The sequence below is a fragment of the Nannospalax galili genome, unplaced genomic scaffold (assembly GCF_000622305.1).
Source record: "Nannospalax galili isolate Female #2095 unplaced genomic scaffold, S.galili_v1.0 scaffold896, whole genome shotgun sequence".
NCBI classification, from domain to species: domain Eukaryota; kingdom Metazoa; phylum Chordata; class Mammalia; order Rodentia; family Spalacidae; genus Nannospalax; species Nannospalax galili.
Window position 1 is genome coordinate 256,060 of NW_008338110.1, and position 13,269 is coordinate 269,328.

The window sequence follows — 13,269 nt, forward strand, 5'->3', positions numbered from 1 at the left end:
GGCTCCTTTCATAAGCAGGGTGTCTTCCTGGCATCTTTCCTGTCTTTCCTTTTGAAGTGTCCGCCACAAATGCCATAACATAAACATGGCCTTTGGCTCTGAAAGGTACCATGCTTTCCTGTGTGATTTTTCCAGGCAGACAGCAGTCTGGCAGGAACCCACTTCCATATGTAAATAGAATGCCTCACAAAGCATCTAACAGCCAAAGCTTTTACCACTACCCCCATGGTATAAATGTCTTAGTCTTCTCTTAATGGTCAGAGAATTGGGCTGCAGAGAATTGGGCTGCAGAGAGCTGGGTCTCAGAGAATAAAGCTGTAACACAGACTAAGCCAAGTCTTGAGTCTTGTGTTATTACCGTCGGCCCAATCTCTCCGGGGGGCAGCACTCCCTCGTGACTGGCTTACGGACATTCTAGCTTTCGCTGTCTCCGTACTTCTCCCATAGGGTTCAGTGGCCAGTGGACCTCACATCCTGAGGAAAAGTACACGGGTGGAATAGGGACAGGATTTCGGCAGGACAACGCTCCTGCAGCAGAGAAGCTCCAGAGACACGGGACCCTAGCCACGGGGAAAAGCCTGCGGATCCGCCCTGCCATTCTGGGAGTGCGCCCAGAGAGAGAGCACGCGCCCCTATATCTGGCGCCCAACGTGGGGCCCTCTGAACAACGTGGAGCTTAGCCTCTGAACCTCATGCCAGCTAGGAGCTGGTGCCCACAGAAACGCTAGAATCCGTGAGTATCCCTCCCACTCAGGAGGGTAATCTAATCTCTTCCTCTCTTCTAAAATTAGAAATGGATGGATATCTGAAATCATGGGAGCCACCAAAGTTAAACCAAGAAGAGATGAACAGTTTAAACAGAACGATTCCATATAAGGATATTGAAAGAGTAATAGAAAGACTCCTAACTAAAAAAAGCCCAGGTGCAGATGGATTTACAGCAGAATTCTACCAAATATTTAAGAAGACCTCCTACCAATATTACTTAGGTTATTCAAAATGATAGAAACAGAGGGAGAATTCCTAAATTCCTTCCGGGAAGCCTGCATCACTCTAATATTGAAACTGGGTAAAGACACAACCAAAAAAGAAAACTATAGACCCATATCCTTAATGAACATAGATGCAAAAATTCTCAACAAAATTCTTGCAAACCGCATACAGACACACATCAAAAATCATTCACCATGATCAAGTAGGCCTTTTGCCAGAGACACAAGGCTTGTTCAACATATGCAAGTCAATAAACGTCATTAATCACATAAATGGACTCAAAGAAAAAACCATCTCTCACTAGATGCAGAAAAGGCTTTTGACAACTTCAGCATGCATTTGTGTTCAAAGTCCTAGAGCATATTGAAGAGGAGGGACCATAGCTCAACATAATTAAAGCTATATACAACAAAGCCACAGATAACATCATTCTAAATGGAGAAAAACTGGAAGCACTCCCATTAAAATCAGAAATCAGACCAGGATGCCCACTATCTCTGCTCCTTTTCAACACAGTGCTTGAAACTCTTGCTCAAACAATAAGTCAAGAAAAGAAAGTGAAAGGAGTGCTAATTGGTAAAGAAGAAGTCAAACGATTACATTTTACAGATCATGGGATACTATATCTAAGAGATTCCAAGAGTTGCACCAGAAAAGTCTTAGAACTGTTCAACACTTTCAGTATAGTTGCATGTTATAAAATAAATGTACAAAAATCAGTAGTTTTTCTATATAGCAATAACAAGCAATTGGAGAAAGAATACAGGGAAATGCTCCCATTTACCATTCCTGAAAAAAAATCTTCTAATAAATCTGACCAAAGACACCAAAGATCTCTAAGATAAAAATTTTAAATCATTGAGGAACAAGATTGAGGATCCTGCAGATGCAAGGGACCTTCCATGCTCATGAATTGGAAGGATTAATATTTTGAGAATGACCACCCTACCAAAAGCAATATATAGATTCAATGATCCCAATAAAAATCCCTATGACATACTTCAAAGAATGAGAAAAAACAATCCTTAAATTCTTATGGACATGCAAAAGACCCCGGATAGCCAAAGCAAACCTGAGCACTCCTGGGGGGGGTATTCCTATACCAGATCTCAAAGTATTCTGAAGAGCTATAGTCATAAAACAGCATGGTACTGACACAAAATAGACAGATAGATAAATGGAACATCATTGAAATTCGAAAGCGGAGTAAATGCAATTTCAGCCACCTGATATTTAACAAAGGTGCCAAGAATACACAATTGAGGAACGACAGCATCTTCAACAAATGGTTCTGGCAAAATTGGATGTCCACCTATAGAAGAATGAAACTAGATCCTTATCTTTCACCTTGCACAAAAGTCAGCTCAGAATGGATCAAAGACCTCAATGTGAAACAGGAAACGCTGAAACTATGAGAAGAAAATTTTGGCAGTAACTTACAAGATATAGGTGTAGGGAAGGATTTTCTAAATTGGTCAGAAGTTGCTCAGGAATTAAGTTCAGCAATCAACAACTGGCGCCTCATTAAACTAAAAAGCTCCTGTCCAGTAGAAGAAAAAATCAAGAAAGTGAAGAGAAAACCAACAGAATGTGTAAAAATCTTCACCAGTGACACATCTGACAGGTGTTTAACATCCAGAATACATAAAGAACTCAAAAAACAAAGAAGCAAGAAATCAAATGACCCAATTCCAAGAAGGGCTAAAGACATAAACAGAGAGTTCTCAAAGGATGAAATAAAGATGCTAAGAAACATCTCAAAAAGTGTTCAACATCATTAGTAATTAGGGAAAAGGACATGAAAACCACTCTAAGTTATCACCTTACCCCAAAACACTGCCTAGGATCAAGAGAAAAAGTGATACCAAATGCGAGCTAGGCTGTGTAGAAAGGGGAACACTCATTCACTGCTGGTGGGATTCCAAACTCATGCAACCTCTATGGAAAACAGTGTGGAGAAATCTTAAAAAAACTAAAAGTTATCCTGCCATATGTCCCGGTTATACCACTCCTTGGCATATACCCAAAGGACTCATCCTGTTGTATAGATACTTGTACAACCATGTTTGTTACTGTTCTTTTCACAGCTAAGAGATGAAAACAACCCAAGTACCCCTCAACTAATGAGTGGTTAACAAAAATGTGGTATATTTACACAATGGAGTTCTATTCATCAGCAAAGAAAGATGAAATAATGAAATTTGCAGATAAAATGGATTGATTTAGAAACTGTTACACTAAGTGAAGTAGTACAGATTCAGAAAAACAAACGACATATGTTCTCCCTCATATGTGGATCCTAGTACCAAATCCTTTCAAACTCCAGGTCCTTTTAATAAGATGATGGTACACTGCAGTCTCTTCTACATAAAAAGCTACCATCATCACAACTTCAGCTAGGCCGGATCGCTAAACATCGTCACAATTTGGTTTGTTGATGGTTGTGCTCATGCATTAGTGGAGGGCCAAGCAGGTCATTGGACCCTCAAGGAGTATGCAGCCACTCTTCCCAGCCAATTGTATGTAATTTGACCCTAATCATTCGTGGCCTCCTGGATTTGGGGAGGACTAAATAACACAATGCAGGGAATGCTAGGAAGAGAAGGCATGACCCATTCTGGGTAAAGGCTTTCCAGTGTGCATACCCTCATTTCGTATATACACCTCAGCAACCCCTCAATTATCTTGGTAAGTAAGCTCATTCATTTCATTGGATCCGCAGTAAAACTTTAATCAAACATTGGCTTACACTAGAACCTTAAAAGGGAATAAGCATTGCTTAGCATCCCCAGGAAATGAAGTCTCACAACAGATGGAAAATTTATTTGTTAATACTATTGTGTCTCATAATTATTTAAAAAAAAGAAAATGAGAATGTAAAAGGTGTTGAAAGGATATGGGAATGGAGATATTTTCTAAAATAGAAATAAGCAAGTGATGAAGGTCTGTGTAAGTTTATTTTATATAAAGAATGTGACAAAATAATATACACATACTCTTAAAATATGTATGGTCACAGTATAGTCAACTATTTTAAGGTACAAAATATAAATCTAGTCAAGGTTTATCTGAGACTCTTTGGTTTTTTACGCAAGCCTTATCTACATAGCACATGATAATTAAAAGTACCAGAGTGGTGGAACTAACATTATTGGATGTTTAACAACCATAGTTTGAGGCCTATACTAATGTTGTCAGAAGGACTTTAAGGACAGTTTTTGCTCCTTGCCCCCCAAGGTTTCCTAAGTTCCAGGGGAATATGGAACATCTCTCAAAATGTCCTGTAACTGTGGTGAGTCACCTGTCCTCTTGTTCAAGAAGGAAATGGAGACCCCACAATGTGGATTTCAACCAGGGTCCAATCCATAAAGAGGAGGGTCAACTCAGAGGAAATATTTCATTCATTCTTCCAAGTGAAGTCAGGAAAAGTTAAGCAATACCTTTGACTTATCTTCACATAGATGGATCTGGTAAAAGAAAGGAGCCAGGACCTCTTCCCAAGCCCATTTGACCCCTGAGGAACTCATCCTCAAATGACCCTAAGTGTAAAAATAAATTGATTAATTTCTCCCAGTGTATGGCTTAAACACCAAAAAGAAGTATAACCCAAGAGAAAATTCATCAGTGTATTTAAGTGTTCAAGGGATTACACTTCCCAGACACTAGGCTTAAGTCTATATAGAAAGTTATTTAGGCAATTATTTTTCATTATTGATTTTGCTCCTAACCAGAAAGTGCTGCTCTGATGTAAGACTTCAAATCTTGGTCTCCAATGTTGTAGTGCCCAGCTTACCCTAAGGGAGACAACCAGCTATTGTCCTAAAATGATGGATATATTTGTTTTCTCTCCCTAACTAGAAGACTTTGAGAATGAACTTACACTGATTCTAAGCACTCCAACATCTATCAAAATACCTGAAAGCAAATCCTGAATCCACCACTCTAGAGTCCAGCCTTGGAAAACAAAAGAAAAATGAGAAGGAACCCAATAGAGAGATGCTTTCAGAAGCACTTTTCAAGAAATTCCAATGGACTCTCATATGAACACTGGAAATTTGCCCTGTCCTGATTTTTTCCTATTTCACTGTCTAGAATGTATAATCATGATTACTCTTGCTTTTACCTTTCCTTCACATCTTCTAGTCACTATTCAAGCATTTTCTTTCCCCTCTAGAAATAAGAGTTATGCAGTTTGTGAGTCTTTTAGGTAGACCCATTGAAGGGGTAGTCCAGTTGCCTCACCCTGTGTCCCTGTTCAGCATGGAAGAAGCCAGAGTGGTCTGGGTCCCCATGCCCTTTTGGCAATTTGGGTAATGTCTTCAGGTAATGGTGTGATAAGACTAGGAGATAGGGATTGGCTAGGCAGTTAGGGTAAAAAGACCCCAGAGAAAAGTAACCGGTTTCTTGGCTAAAGGTCAAAATGTCCTTGGGTCTCTTAGCATCATAGTCTGTTCCAAAATATCAACAGCATTTGTGAGGTTGAATCTAAACGTTAAAAGATTTTAGGGATACTTTTTCAGACGGGGAATGGTTAGAGTAGCCAAAAGCCCCATGAAAATAAACAAATAAATGAAAAAAGATGAGAGAGTACATGAATTTATCAGAAAAAAGTGATGGGGAGATATGGGAGGAGTTGGAGGGGAGGGAGTGGGCATTTGTTTAATCAAAACACCTTATATGAATGTATGAAATTCTCAATAAATTTTTTATTTAAATTTAAAAAATCACCTAAAAAATAAAGACTAGTACCAGGATATTAGGGAACAGATGCTACCACAGAGTAAATGGTGAAAGTGGGAATGTTCATTTGGGAGGGGAGGAGGAAGGGACACACAAGGGACCACAGTGTTGGGGCAGGATGGAAATCAGGAGAGGGAGGTGGGTGTTATTGGGGGGAGTATGAATAATGAGGGTTCTGGGACTGGGGAAGGAGGAAGGAGGCCAGATGGGAAGGAAAAGTGTAGAGATGAATGAAATTGTGGGTACCAGGAAATATAGAGGAAAATGTGATGCACCAAAAACTGCATGAGAAATGCCCATACAGTGTCTAAACATTAGTGCATATGTATACCTATGGGCTGTCTGGCAAGGAACAGAGTGCTGAATAGAACAGAAAAGATTTCCCTTTGAGTGATCAGTGAGAGTGGTTCAGGAGACCCCCAAAATAACACAGGTTCTTGCCAAACCTCTTGGTCATATCTCAGACCTAGAAGACCCTACTGCTGAACACAGGACATACTTCAGATAAAGGACTTGCAGCAATGGCACAGGAACTGACTGGAGGCCTTCTACCTGAATTTTAGCTATCATTATGCTAGATGATAATATGCACTGTCAAGGGAGAAAAACAGTCAATATTCCAACCCAACTCTAAACCCTAATAACGATAAAGACTGGCACAGCAAACCACCTCTATTTGTGCAGTAGTGGCACTGTTATGGGGGGGCAGTCAACAGCTATCAAACTGTACTTAAAGCCCTTTCAATGGTTGTGAATTCATGGGTGGCACTGTAAACTCAACAAAATACACATGGCAGGAGAGGATACAGATTGTAGAGAATATCCTATGTCTTTCATTTCGCTAGACAAATGGAATGTATTACCATATGCTAAATGTGGATCGTTATATTACAGACAAATATACCATATACCACTCGTCAAAGAAGCTTCTTTTTGCAACAGATGGAGGCTACTGAAAAAATCCACAACTTTTCGGACACAGAGAATATACACTGGAGAGATGCCAAGCAGTAGGTGACACATCTACAGTTGAACCTCTACTCCTAACACTCGTGGAACATAGTGTAACAAGGGGTAGAGAGAAAACTAGTGCATCCCTCAACACTCACCAGTAAAGCTTCATTATACAACAGAGTGCAATGCACACAGAAGGCCACAACTGACCACGTTTTAAAGAATAAGACACTGCAGACTGTATATCCTTGGATGGGACTCCTATATTGAACTTCATACACCCATGGCTCAGGGACCACTGCAGAAGAGAGGGTAGAAAGATGGTAAGAGTCAGGGGTGGTTCATGCACACAGTGAAGGAGAGGCTTTCAGGCAGCTGGAAGCTGGCACATGTGTACTTGTGACAGTGGTGACTTCAAGCACAAGGGCCCATGTCAACTCAATTAAAAAAGGCCCAGACAGGGGGAGAGAAATGGGTGGCAGACTTGTCTTAGACTGAGAACTATCAGGGATTGTTTGATGCTGGATGTGGGAGAGTATGCCTTACATACAATCTCTAGATAGGATGACTAGACTCCAGTGGATGAATTTACAGTGAAGGATCTCTGGGTACAAATGGTTGTCGGGATGGTCTTAATGTGTATGGTGGAACACATGAGGTCTGCTGGCATGGGTGAGAGGGCATGGATGGTGGAGGGGTCTAAATATGATTAAGAACTGTTGCACTTCTGCACCAGTGATGTATGTTGTGCTGGTCATTGTTGTTATTTGGTCTTGAAGCTGATGTTTAATCATCTATTGATGTTTTCCCTTGGCACATTCATAGTGCTCTTGCAAACTATGAGATCTAGCCTTCGGGGAAGTGGTTTCAGGTTCGTCGCAGCTCTATTGCTCCAAATCCTGTGTCCAAAGAATGTTCTGTCTTCGGTCATACCTTCAAGTTTTGGGAGTCCATCAAGGGCTGTGGCAATAGCCTGAGTAATTTTCAGAGTCTCATGGACCACCCTGGTCAACAAATCAAAGGAAGTTATCTCCTGTCTGGCACTATTTCTTGTTATGTAGCCTTTAGCTATACACATGGACTACGTAGAGATAATGTATGTAAAATTTGTCAGTACATTGTTGTATTTATATGGTTTTGTCTGTTTTTCTAAGACTATCTAGATATTATTTATCTTTCACCCCTCTTGCTCACTGTTTAACCCTTCTGCCACAGATTCCCCATTTAATATGTTCCCATTTTTCCCATTTCTCCCTTGATAATACCTGTCTCCTATGGTCCCACCTCTTGAGCTCCTTCTTTCCCTTTTTCCTCAAGGTTCTGTGTATAACCCTTCCCCCTCCAATTTAAATAACCCCATTTTTATCCATTTCCTGGTTAGTAACCTGTTTACTACTCTTCTTCTCTCTCAGATTCTTTCTTTCCCTTTAGATACCTGGTTCCATTTAATTGTTCTGGTTCCTGTAGTTATGCCTGGACACATACTCACTTACAAAGATTTGATGCTAGGATCCACATATGAGGGCAAACATACATTATTTTTTTTCAGGGACTGTGTTACTTCACATAGTAGAAAAGTTCCTAGTTCCATCTGTTTACCTGCAAATTGCATGATTTCATTTTTCTTTACCACTGAGTAGAACTCCATTGTGCAAAAGCACCACATTTTAATTATCCACTCATCAGTTAAAGGACAGTTAGGTTGCTTCCATCTCTTAGCTATTGTGAAAACAGTAACAACAAACATGGATGGGATGTACGAGTGTCTCTGCAATGGGATGAGTCCTTTGAGTATATGCCGAGGAGTGGTATAATTCAGTCAAATGGTAGGTTCATTTTTAGTGTTTTAAGAGTTATCTACAGTACGTTCCATAGGGGTTGAACAAGTTTGCAATCCAACCAGCATTGGACGAGTGTTCCCCTTTTCCCCACATCCTCTCCAACATTTGGTATCATTTTTTCTCTTGGTAAGATTAAATCTAAAAGTGGCTCTAACTTGCATTTCCCTAATTATTAACGATGTTTGACACCTTTTAAGATGCTTGTTAGTCATCTTTATTTCTTCCTTTGAGAGCTCTCTGTTCAAAGACTTACCCCATGTTTTAACTGGGTTACTTGTTTCCTTTATTCTTTGTTTTTTGAGTTCTTCATATATTTTGGATGTTAAACATCTATCAGATGTGTCACTGCTGAAGAATTTCTCCCACTTCTTGATAGTTTCATTTAAATTTGAAAGCATAAAAGAAGTGGATAAATTTTAAAATGTATGGAAACCACCAAAGCTAAACCAAGAAGAAATCAACAGCTTAAAAAGATCCATAATGAAGAAATCAAAGCTATAATACCAAGCCCCCTGACTAAAAGACAACATGAACCCAGATAGATTCACAGACTTTTACCAGCTCTTAAAAAGAAAATCTAAAACTAATACAATATACATTATGTTAAAAGATTGAAACAACAGGAAAACTCTCAAATTCTTTCTATGATACCACTATTACTCTAATACCAAATCTAGGAAAATATACAATAAAAAAGAAAGCTAAAGGTAAATGCAAAAGTTCTCAACATAATACTCGCAAATTTCATCAAAATGATCATCCATATTTCATGCCTCTCTCCTACTCCCATCTTGTCCCCTGCCAGCCTTGGCCCCGTGCAGGCTCCAATTCCTGTGCTTCAGATCTCTGGACTAGCTTCCTAATCCAGACTAGCTAAACACCCTAATATAGATTTATAAGTCCCTCCTCAGGTGGTCTCCCCATCATCACCATCCCTAAATACTGATCAGCCAAACAGAACTGCCCTTCTAGGACTCTGAACGAGAAGAGAAGACCCTGTTGAAGACAGGACATACTTCAGATACAGGACATGGAGCACTGGAGTGGGAACTGACCTTGAAGCCTTCTACATGAAGTTTAACTCATATAATGCTAGATGATAATATGCAAACTATAAGGGGAAAAAAAGCAATTAATGGTCCAGCCCAGCCATTAAGCCTAATAACCATAACAACCGCTACAACCAAGGCTCATAGAACATAGCAGAACAAGGGTAGAGAGAAAACTAATGCATCCTTCAACTCTCATTAGTCCAGATTCCTAATTAAACAGAATGTGATATGCAGAGAAGGTCCCACAACTAACCACGTTTTGAAGAAAAAGATAAATAGTGTGTTGGTAGATAGGACTCCTATATTAAACCTCACCCACTCATGTCCATTGTGGAAGAGGGGCCAGAAAGATTGTAAGAGTCAGGACTGGTTTATAAACACAGGGAAGCAGAGGCTTTCAGGCCACTGGAAGTCAATACTTTTGACTTGTGACAATGGCAGCCTTGAGCACAGGACCCATGCCAACACAGACAAGGGCCTAGAGTGGAGCAAGAGAAATGGGTGGCATGCCAGCCCTAGAGTGAGAATTATTGGAGACTGATTACTACTGGGTGAGGGAGTGTAGGCTTTACTTGCAATCTCTAGATTGCCTGCTTAGACTCCAGTGGATAAATTTTCACTGAAGGACATCTGGGTACAAATACTTGACTGGATAAGACTTAACATGTTTAGTGGAATATGTGAAGTCTGGTGGGGAGTTGGGAGGGCATGGATAGGGGAGGAGGGTCTGAATTTGATTAAGAAGTGCTGTTAAGAAATGTACAACAGCTATTAGTGTTTTTTAAGAAAATAAAAAAATAGAAACAAATGAAGAGTATACATGGGTTTTCAGTCGAGTGTAGCTCCATTTGTTTTCTTCACGTCTTCCTCAACTAATATCAAGAAGTCTTTAGAGATTTGGACCAGTAACATGGAGTAATTTTTCTAATTAGGGCTTTTGAGCATTGGGCCTCTAAGGCCATATAATAGTCAACCACCAGCCCATCTCTGTAGCCCTACAGTTTGATTTCATCAGTGTAGCTGACCCCATGTTTCTCTTTCTTCTCTCCATGGGTGTCCTCTATGGAAAGCTCCCATCAGGCACAGTACTCTTTAGGCAGGAGGACACTTCCTGAGACATCACTGGAAAGCAGCATGGGAAGGTCTTTGGATCTGTCCTCCTTGTTCCTAACCCAGCAGAGAAACAACAGAATTCAGTAAGTATGGATGGAACTGTGTATCTGAGGGGGGTGATTGGAAGTATTATTTCCTTATTGTGATGAGAAACTGACAGTTTGATGTCTAGATAGTTTAAGCTATGTCTTTTGTGAAACTTGAAAAATTTGGACATTTTGGGTTTACTGCAGTCCAGAAATCATATTCCAATAATTTTTCACCATATTCTTCATACTGTCCTTAAATTTGTAGCAAATGCGTCCTTCAAAATTGATTCCTAAAGCAGAGAGGCTCATAATGGTGATGATAAGGAAGGTGAGGAGGCTGACAGTCTCCCAAATGCAATGAACCATTTTTGAGAGCTTCCTAAGTCCCAGGCAGTGAGCCATGTGTCCCATGTAGTGTGTTTCATTTCATGGGTTTCATTTTTCTACAATTATGAAGGCCAGCTTATCAGATAAGTCTAATGTGGCCTCAAATTTGCTAGTGTCTGAAGATGACCCTCAGCTTCTGATCTTCTTATGTCGAGTTTTCTTCAAGTGTTTGGATTACAGGAATTTCCCACCACTCTTGGCTTATTATTGTTACCTTACAACAAGTGAAAGAGCATATTATTATTATATAACTTGTAGTAGATGGTTACTTAGAAAACTGTACTTAAATATGCTCATATGATTACAACTGTAGACAATGGAATTCAATTTATCCTGTCAGGTTGTTTCTTTGACAACCAACAAAGCCATTTCACTTTCTCTCACCTGAGTAGCACACTCCTTTCCCTATTCTTTCTCTCTCACTCTCTCTCTTTCAGTTTTTGCCTCTCCATCTCTCTCTTTTTTGTATTCCTGATACCTCACAAAGCAGAGCAGTGGGTGTCGCAGCTGAATGAATTAATCCATTAATGATAACTGCAGATCACAGACTAAGTCCACGGAAAGAGTGTACACATGGTCACATATCTCTGTATTCTTGCCAGTCCTGGACAGTCCTGCAGTTTTCCACAGTCTTCTTTCACATTTTTTTATCCTACATATTTTCAAATGGAGAAAATATCTAACCACTTTAATATCTTTAAAAGGTCTCTTTTGGTTTTTAACACAGCTATAACTTCCACTATCTTCTAGGGTCAGTTCCTCTTTAAATATACTGAAATGCTGGTTTTTTAGGGTCTGGTCAGTAGCATTTTTGCTACCTAAAAATCCTTCATCCATTTGGCTATATATCCTCTGTCCATCCTTTTCCCATATGATGGGTCCAGGTGGCCATGCGCAGTTTTGTGTAATACACCCAAGTACTAATCTTGATCCTAAAATAGGTATGCCATTAACATTAGTATTGATGACACACATTTCAGCTTTTACGCTATTCACAGTCAGTATAGTTAGAACACAGACAAGAAGAACCTCAGGCTTAGAGATATCTAGGCCCTGGCACTCTCCCAACTCCTGGGCATTGTTCATCAGGTTCTTAATCATTTCCCAGGTCAAAGGAGGCTGCGTCTTCTTTTGGGGTCTCCTTTTCACTTTCCCAAGATCAGTGCCATGGGGTTTCAGTTGAGGAGTCTGATGTATCTGAGCAGTGCCCATGGGAGGTGGGGAGAATTCATTTTCTGTGAAGACACAAGCACACCCTCTCCCCATTGTTAGTTAAGGAGTTGGAGTTTTGCTGGGACAGTCAGTTCCTGCCAGTGCTTGGCCATTGGAGAAATTCCTTGATCATTTAGTGTAAAAAAATTTAAAGTTAGTAGAGACCCATGAAATAAGAAATGAGAATTCTGTACTGTTATCCCAGGTATAGGTGATTACCCAATTTTTATTTCAGTTATTTGATCTTTGAGAAGTTTATGTTGCCTCTCTATTATTGCTCATCCTCTGGGGTTAAAGGAATGTCAGTGGTATGTAAAATAGGGAACAAACTGTTTCAGGTTCAAACCAGGCTCATCAAACAAAACTGTTTTTTTTTAACTGTCCCATCTTGGTCTGGGAGGCAAAAACCTAGTTTTTAATTAAATTATTTTGTTATAGATAAGGGAAATCATAAAATGCAATATTGTATAATATAGAAAAACAGTAAAACATATTTTTTTAGTAGTTATAGGTAACTTTAACATTTGTCTTCATCTGTTTAACTGTAGACTGTGCTTAGGTGTGTAGCACAGGTCAGTGAAGTAGAATGAAAAAATGTTTTTTAGCTGTAACAGTGATTATTATAACAACATCCATCATCTTGTATTTTATAAACTTACTCAGACCTTTAATAAACTTACTTAAACATTTTTTTTATTTCTTCCATTTTGAAAATATCCAGCCATTTTAATCTTACTAACTTTAACATTCCAACACTTTATTTTTTTCTTAGACCTTTCTATTATTTCTTTTATTATATTTATAAAGAAACCCAGTTTTTTTGTTATGAGGGTCCATCAAATAACCAACATTTTGTACCTCATACCTATAGAGAGATAATCATTTTAAACATATCAGTACAATATAAGCTTGGTAAACGTATGGACATTGATGTATGTTTATTGCCTG